The 9188-nt window shown below is 45.9% G+C and overlaps 1 long non-coding RNA gene across 1 annotated transcript; it reads left to right on the top strand.

Annotated features, from left to right (window-relative positions):
- Positions 1-700: 700 nt before the first annotated feature.
- On the top strand, positions 701-8385 carry LOC308479422. The gene is made up of 3 exons (XR_013987668.1): positions 701-1191; positions 2015-2120; positions 7889-8385. It is a non-coding gene; the product is annotated as an uncharacterized lncRNA (long non-coding RNA).
- The last annotated feature ends 803 nt before the right edge of the window (positions 8386-9188 follow it).

The following is a 9188-nucleotide window of genomic DNA, read 5'->3' on the forward strand; positions in this document are numbered from 1 at the left end:
AGAAGAGGAGGTTAAGGGGTGATATGATAGCCATGTTCAAATATATAAAAGGATGTCACATAGAGGAGGGAGAAAGGTTGTTTTCTGCTGCTCCAGAGAAGCGGACACGGAGCAATGGATCCAAACTACAAGAAAGAAGATTCCACCTAAACATTAGGAAGAACTTCCTGACAGTAAGAGCTGTTCGACAGTGGAATTTGCTGCCAAGGAATGTGATGGAGTCTCCTTTTTTGGAGGTCTTTAAGCAGAGGCTTGACAACCATATGTCAGGAGTGCTCTGATGGTGTTTCCTGCTTGGCAGGGGGTTGGACTCGATGGCCCTTGTGGTCTCTTCCAACTCTATGATTCTATGATTCTATTCTATGATTCTATGAACTCAGAAATAGTACCTCGGGTTAAGAACTTTGCTTCAGGATGAGAACAGAAATTGCGTGGTGGCAGTGGGAGGCCCCATTAGCTAAAGTGGCACCTCAGGTTAAGAACAGTTTCAGGTTAAGAACGGACCTCCGGAACAAATTAAGTACTTAACCCGAGGTACCACTGTACAGTGATATTTTTACCAGCAGCTAGTCTGGCACAAGTGACACTGTAAAACCCCAGGAACCTGGAGGAACTGGTCTGTTGATGCCACAACTGCCCCTTCCCCCTAACCAACCCCCCCCCCCCCCACAACACACCCACTCACCCTCAGCACTGCTTCTGAAAAGGAGATGTGTGTAGAGGCTAAGATGATAAATGAGGGTTGAGGCCACGGGCAGTGGAATAGAGCAGCAATGTCTTTTAAGATTTCTATTGATTTAATAACAATTTCTATGCAAAAAACCCCCCCAAAAACCTTAATAAGATTTGCAACCAAACACAATTAAAATATCAGCAAGTGAAAGACATTAAAAACTATAAAAACCACATTGCTGCAGGAAACAAATTGAAGCTAAAGCAGATTGCATTTATTTGTTTTTTCCAGAAATCTGTCAATAGAGGGAGCCAATAGAAGCTTTTGTTACTGGACCCAGGAATAAAGAGGCAAGGCGTAAGTGGTGGGTGGAACTAGGCCCACATTTTATTCAAAACTATTATCTACAGGGAAAATGAGAAGAGCAGAAAGCTATCTTTGACCTTAAGAGAGCCAAACCCTGCCCATTCCACGGACTGTGACAAGGCATAGCCCCAAAGCCTGGGCCCCACTGCATGGTGAGTAGGGAGACCTTCCTGCCCTATTTCCTCACAGGCCCCACAACTCTGGGTGGGCATGGCAGGCAAGCCTCAATAACCTTTTCCATTCAGGCCTCACAGCCCAGAACAGTTGGCCTCCGGAAACACTCTTCACCTTCAAAGGCACCCAAGCGCACTCGCCTGTTGCTTTATCTAACCTTGTCCTGTCCTGCACTGCCCTGCACGGCACCCAAAAACGCAGGTTTGGGGGCACCACACGAGATCGTGGACCCTAAAAAACACTTTTCCCGGGGTCAGATCTCACCCGAAATCAGGCTAGAGCAAGGCACCCCAAATGGCCACTGTACTCTTGTGGGGTGGGGGTGAGGAGACGCCATGTCCCGGTTTTCCCAGGGCAGTTGACAAGTATGGACACAGCATCGCATGGCTGACAGAAACAGACTTCCTAAAGGGAGTTCCATAACCTGAGTGCTGCTACCAGGAAAACTTTGCCGAGCACAACTCTTAAAATGGTGGCACATGGTGCAGAGTCTCAGGTGTTGGAGACTGTGCTCGAGAGGAAATTTCAGCACGTGTCACCTGTACTTGATGAAATTCCCCCTTCTGCAGTGCAGGTGCCCGTTCTGCTTTTCACCCAGCCAACCACCTGTACCTTATTTCAAAGCATGCTTCCTTGATCAAGAACACTACCTCGAAATATTAACTGTGGTGAGGCAATGATGGGATCTTTGTCCCTCATGAAAGGCAGACATCTACTTTCCAGTGCCGCCAGCTTTGCAGCACGTTGATTAACTCTTCCATTAAAATGAATGGGTCTTAACGCTTCTATTAAATTAAATAGGTATTCAAAGGTGCTTCGTTTTGCCTGCAACGCGTCCCTGGGGATGTCAAAGGTTGAGGGCAGCGTGGAGTATACAATTGCAAGTCTGAATGCAAGCGAAAACAAGGTAATAGCAAACTATGTTCACACACCTCAAGGATGAAACTGCATAAGGCTCCACTGGAAACAACCCTACATCATCAGAGCTGATAGGTGATAATTTTCATTATATTCCACATCTCCAGCAAAGAGACAACACAAGAGCATTATCCTCTAATATCGGCAGCTACACTATGGTAAAAGCCAAATGAGATGTAACACTAGATGTTTGTGATAAGGATTTCTGTGTTTTAGGGTTTGTTTGGTTTTTAAAAAATAAAAATAAAAAATAGAATAATAGCAGCCAGGGGGGAAATCAGGGCCATAACTTGCGAAGAAAGCCTTAACCCTTTCCTCTGCCCCACCACCAACTGTTTTCCTGATTAAAATCACATAGACACGCTTGTGATATGAAGCTGCTTATTTTCCCTACAGGGAAAAAAATGTATAGGTATGATATCAGTGCCTGTAAGGTACACACACAGGGCAGCTTGAATGGGAAAAATCAGGAAAATTGAGCAGATAGTGCCATGGTCCTGGAACAGATTACAACTCCTGCAACCGCTATCTTTCTTTTCTTTTCTTTTTTTAAGGGAAATACTAATCATGTACTTCCCACATCATATCTAGTTAAACCCTAAAAGAGAAAAACAAATAGTGTTAGTATCAGCTGGGTAATTACAGGCAAGCTCTCAAATACCTGCTTTTCATTATCCATTAATAAGGCATCCTTTACATTCTCCTCCTCACTTCTGTATCATTCTTGAACTGTGCCGATAAATAGACAGGGCTGTGTCTCTCTGCAAAGTGGACTCATCCCTCCTATGTAGCTGGAGCTACATAGAAACATACAACAGAAATCATGCAGTTTTAAAAGCAGATTGAACGGAGACAAAATGTGCGTCTCGCCTAACGCTGTATGTTTATTGTCCCAACGAACTCCTGTTCAGAAAATTGCTTGCATTCTGAACAGAAAGATATCTGCCCACCTCTGCAGCCCAGTTCACAGATACAGAGCTCAGTCTGTGATGCTGAGTTTCAGGTTTTGCAGAAGGCAACAAATGGTGATATCTAATACAAATGTATCTAAGAGAGGCTCTTTTCGGTATATACTGAATGCAATGTATATTGTATTTAAAAAATGCAAAGGAAAATGCACACATATTGCTATAGCTGAAAGGCACCTTTATTTATTTTTGAAATGTGTGGGTTGCCTTTCAGCATCACTTATACCCAGGGAATGCAGCAACATTAAAAGCAAAGAGCCAAAGCAAAAAATTAAAAAAGCATTAAAACAGCAGCTCTTTAAAAAAAAAAAAAAACCCTATAAAATTGCAGCAGTTGCATAACCACCTAAATATTCAGACAGAATATCCTGGAGAAATAAACAGGTTTTCATGTGAGGCATTCCAAAAGCAAGGTGCCACATGTGAAAAGGCATTTTCTATTTCTGGTACCTTTTTTTTACTCAATTGTAGAATGCTGACACTTCTCGTCTCCATTTTTCTACGCCCTGCCCTCCCTGCCCTCAACTGATGGCACTGGGCAGCCATAGCCACTGACTCAAAGATGCTGCATATCCAACTGCATACCGAAAAGTATGAAGGCTATTATAAAAAACATAAACACTTCATATTCTAAAAAGTCCTATTTCTGAAAGAAGTAGTAATTGCTATCCATTTTCAAATTGGAAGTTTGCAGTTTTATTGATTTTTTCAACACTTTGTTAATAGTCTCAAGGGATTCGGCCTAGTAGTCTAAAGTCTAATATACATCAAATTCTCAAGACTATGGCAGATTTTAGTGATCATAATTATGTTTTGTTTTCTAAAAACAATTAACGCCCAGTGAGCAAAGCTCTAGATGAGAGCTTGTCAAACCTGTTACGTTTTATTTTTCTAAAAACACAAATTAATGCCCAGTAATCAAAACTTTAGGTGTAAACTTGTCAAAAACTGCCTCTCCTAATGATGAGGGAAAGGGCCTTTGCTCAGCCATATAACCAATAGGAACAACAGAATCTGACTTATACCAACTGAGGCCATTGGTCCATGTTATCTTAGTGTTGTCTATACCAGAGGTTTTCAACCAGTGTGCCGTGGCACCCTGGGGTGCCTTGAATGATGGCTGCAGGCAACAATGACCTCTGTCCCTCTGTCCTTCCCTCCTCTTCTGATGCCTTCTTGTGTCTCTGCCTCCCAAAGGCTTGTAAAGCTACAGTGGTACCTTGGGTTACAAACACCTCAGGTTACAAACACTTCGGCTTACAGACTCTGCTAACCTCGGGTTAAGAACTTTACCTCAGGATGAGAACAGAAATCGCACGGCGGCAGTGGGAGGCCCCATTAGCTAAAGTGGTACCTCAGGTTAAGAACAGTTTCAGGTTAACAACGGACCTCCGGAACGAATTAAGTTTGTAACCAGAGGTACCACTGTACTTGTTGCGGAAGCCTTGGCTACTAACTCCACATATGAATGGTGCCTCTAGAGCTGGCCAGGGGGTGCTGGTTGCCAGGAGCTGAGGCAGCCTTGGGGAAGGAAAGCAAGCGGGTGAGGAAGCCCAGACAGCCAGTTTGCTGTTGGGAATGGACAGACAAGTCCCAGGCCCCTTGTGGGGCTGTGTGAGAAGGCACCTCTCTTTGGGGCAGGAGGGCAGCTCAAAGACAGGGGCTGCAGCAGTGGCTGCCCAGATGACTCCCAAGGAGAGGAGGCTGAGGGAACACTCCGCAAGGGAGGGTATTCAAAAAGGGTGAGAGGCTGCCAGCTCTGCAGGCAAGCCTGCATAACTGAGCTCCTGAGCTCCAGAGGGTTGCCACAGAAAGATACAGTGGTGCCTCGCAAGACGAAATTAATTCGTTCCGCAAGTCTCTTCGTCTTGCGGGTTTTTCGTCTTGCAATGCACGGTTTCCCATAGGAATGCATTGAAAATCAATTAATGCGTTCCTAGGGAAACCGCCTTCAGACCAGGTCCGGGGACAGTCTGTCCCCGGACCTCTTCTGAAGGCTGGGGGGGGGTAAGGGCTTTTCTTCCCACCCCCAGCATTTTAAAAAACCCCGGGACAGCGGAGGACTTCTCCGCTGTCCGGGCAATCTTAAAATGCTGGCGGGCGGCATTTTAAAATCGCCCCGGGACAGCGGAGGACTTCTCCGCTATCCAGGGCGATTTAAAAGCCCCTGGGAAGGCAGGCAGGGGGGACAAAGACTTTTGCCCCCCGCCAGCCTTCAGAAGGTGTTCCCACCCCCCCGCCCCGCTTCGGAGCACCGTTCCGAAGCGGGGCGGTGGGGGAAGGTGTTCCCACCCCCCCGCCCCGCTTCGGAGCACCGTTCCGAAGCCGGGCGGTGGGGGAACGTGTTCCCACCCCCCCGCCCCGCTTCGGAGCACCATTCCGAAGCCGGGCGGTGGGGGAAGGTGTTCCCACCCCCCCGCCCCGCTTCGGAGCACCGTTCCGAAGCCGGGCGGTGGGGGAAGGTGTTCCCGCCCCCCCGCCCCGCTTCGGAGCACCGGGAGAAGCGATCTCCCCGCAGCCCCTTGCTTCAAAAGAGGTCCGGGGGCAGCGGGGAAGAAGCGCTGCGCTTCGCGCTGCCCCCGGACCTCTTTTGAAGCAAGGGGCGCTTCTCCCTGCAGCCCCTTGCTTCAAAAGAGGTCCGGGGGAGCGGGAAGCGCTTCGCGCTGCCCCCGGACCTCTTTTGAAGCAAGGGGCTGCAGGGAGAAGCGATCTCCCCGCAAACCCTTGCTTCAAAAGAGGTCCGGGGGCAGCTTCCCGCTGCCCCTGGACCTCTTTTGAAGCAAGGGGCGCTTCTCCCTGCAGCCCCTTGCTTCAAAAGAGGTCCGGGGGCAGCGGGAAGCGCAGCGCTTCTTCCCCGCTGCCCCCGGACCTCTTTTGAAGCAAGGGGCTGCGGGGAGATCGCGATCTCCCCACCGCCCCTTGCTTCAAAAGAGGTCCGGGGGCAGCGGGAAGCGCTTCCCGCTGTCCCCGGACCTGGGGCTGCGGGGAGAAGATCGCTTCTCCCCGCCGCCCCTTGCTTCAAAAGAGAAGACCCGCTGTCCCCGGGGCAAGCTTCGTTTTGCGAAGCAAGCCCATAGGGAAATTCGTCTTGCGAGGCAACTCGAAAACGAAAAAACCTTTCATTTTGCGAGTTTTTTGTCTCGCGAGGCGTTCGTCTTGCGGGGTACCACTGTATACTGGTAGTTGGTCAAGGGAACCGTGGACTCAAAAAGGTTCAAAACCTCTGGCCTATACTGATTGGCAGCTGCTTTCCTTGGTTTCAAGTGTCTCCTAGCTCTGCCCAAATGCCAGGGATTGAACTGGGGACCTTTTGCATGCAAAGCACGTGCTCTACTACTGAAAAGCTTCATTTTTGCAAGCCTCAACACACGAGATCTACGGTAGCAAGACTGGGGGCAAAAACTCTGGCAGGGCTTTGGAAAGTTAGTGCCCTTAAAAGCAGACATTACTGATGAACCAATAGTTCAACTCTGTATAAGGTAGCTTCACCATAGACAATTTTAGAAGGGATGCATCCAAGTCTACCAATGGCTATTAGTATGCCCATTTGCAGTCTCCAACTGAATACCAACTGCTAGGGAGCAATAGCAAGGTGGACTGTTCCCTTTCTGACCCATTTCTGGGCTTCCTGGATACAGCGTGTAGACTAATTTGGGAAGAAGGTTACTCAATTCAGTGAGCCTTTGCTCTAATGTTCTCATGCTATGTTCTAAGTTGTGAGAGTCTTTCCCTCAAATATGGGTATACCCAAGGAGGACTACCTAAAACACCATCACTGCTGCAAATCTTGCATGCCTGATTCTCTCGCATCCTTTCACAGAAGCCTCTTTTTAATGTAACATGGCTAGCTTGGATGCATAACCATTTGCCCCAGGACTGTAAAGCATCTATTTGTCAGCACATTTGAAGCCGGCTGTCTCTCAAATGCTGGCAGCGGCCACAGATAATCGATATGCATATTCACCAGCAAAACTGACTAGTACATCTGTTCTGTGAAAAAACATACATTCCGCCTGTAGTACAATCAGTGTAATTAAAAATTAACATGCATTAATTGTTAGAGCTGATGTAAACAGCTGATGTTCCACTTAGGCTTGTCTTCTGTACATATCATTAGGCAAAGCCAAATATTGTTTAAGGCCACTCTTACAAAAAAGAAGAGAGATAGAAAACTAATTTCAACTATACCAATTTGCAAGGGAGTGCAAGGTACAATGAAACAGCCGAGGTAATTATTAGGCTAAAGGACTAACAGAAAGAAAAATTACTCAGAACACGTTTGTTTGAATCTCATTCTAGTAAATGTATTTAGGCACAGTATGAAATATAATTTGATCTACATGTGCGCAATGAACATTATGCTTCAAGGAATGGGATATGCAGAATGGCACAGCTGAACCAAAATTAGAACTCGTCATTTGAGATACAGGGAAGCAAATAACTTAGAAAATGCATCATTCCTAACGTTTGTGGTAGACAATACTCTCAAGAGAAATCAAGGTAGGATGTGCAATTCTAAAGGGTTTGTTAATGCCCCAGGTGTGTCTGCACAACTCCCATCGATGCCGACAGGAGAGACATCTCCAGCCGAGCTGGCAGGAAAATATGCTGCTTAAAAGTTTACTTCTTGTCATTTTAAATATATATATATATATATATATATATATATATATATATATATATATAATTGTTATTTAAATGTCATTGCAAAAATTATGTTTCTGCTTTGTGTAAAACAGCAAAACAACAACAGCACTCTAGCAAGTCTACCTTGTCCTGCATATTTCAGAATTCATGCCTCAGATCTGTGCGGCAAAGTTACAGATTGCCTGGGGGATGTCAGCTGCTTCTACCCGCAGGCTCTCCTCTGCTCGGAGATGCAATGCTACGGTAGGTGCCCACACTGTCAGTCTCACACCACTTTCTTGGTTTAAGTGAAAACTGGAGCTTAAGGATTCTGCCAGGTAAATGGAGAGCACTGTAAAAGTGTTCTGTGCAAGTGAAGCCACCCCTCCCGTGATGATGGTGTCTTTGCAAAGCATTTGTGCCTGGAGGAGCAGGGGACAGGGGACAATATCGTACGCCGTGACATTTATTACTTATAGTGAAACTAATAAGCACATTCCAACTTCTGCAAAGAGGGTACACTAAGCAACAGCCGTTGCATTTCTGAGGGACAGGAAGCACAAATAAACAGATAGTGATTACAAGTTAATGTGTATGTTCTTTATCAGTCTTGCTTTGTAAGTCTAACCTGATTTTTATAAATAAAGTGGTGATTTTGATACGATAGCTGCATCAGTAGCAAAAAAATACACTTGGTGATTTAATTTTAAATGGTAGGTAACCTTCTGTAAATAAACGAGACAACTTTTTATTTGGTTGTTTAAAATATATTTAATTGCATTTCTTTGCACCTGCAGCATTTATACAGGCCACCCAATAACTACTTTTTTTGAGAGGCTCCAACATAAATTTGTGAACACATACAAAAATTAAGGACTTGAAGGGAAATTGCAAATGGGCTAGAAATAGGCATCTCTCTCCCCCCCTCTCCCCAATCCAGTACACCAATTTTGAATGGGTCCAATTAAAATGGATTGATTGGGAAGGCCTCTGCTAGAGTTTTGGAATTAATCTAATTTTAAATCTGATCCATGCAGACCTGATGAAACCTCTAGAATCTGTCATGCTCCCAAATGTTTAGATTACTGTATTACTAGTATAGCGTACTGCCTATAGTGTGAGACTTACGCCTGGCGCGAGAGAGGTTCAAATTGGCATTCAGCCACAATGTTTAGTGGGCAGCCTTGGGAAAGTCACTCCCTATCTACTAGCCTTTACAAGGTTTTACAGGGCTTTTGTGAAGACAGAAGGATAGAACCACCCCAAAAAGAGGCACGAGAACATGAGAGAGCATGGCACCCAAAATGGTCACCATGATCTGACACAAAAAATGGGATGTCCCGTATTTTTCTGGCCACTTGGGAGGTTATGCATTTAACAGAGGGCCACAAAAATCAATGCAGAGAGTTCATTCCATTGGCATTCCAAAATCTAGACACTAGCCTTACAGGAATGCATTCCAT

The sequence above is a fragment of the Podarcis pityusensis genome, assembly GCF_964106645.2.
Source record: "Podarcis pityusensis genome assembly, chromosome: 1".
NCBI classification, from domain to species: domain Eukaryota; kingdom Metazoa; phylum Chordata; class Lepidosauria; order Squamata; family Lacertidae; genus Podarcis; species Podarcis pityusensis.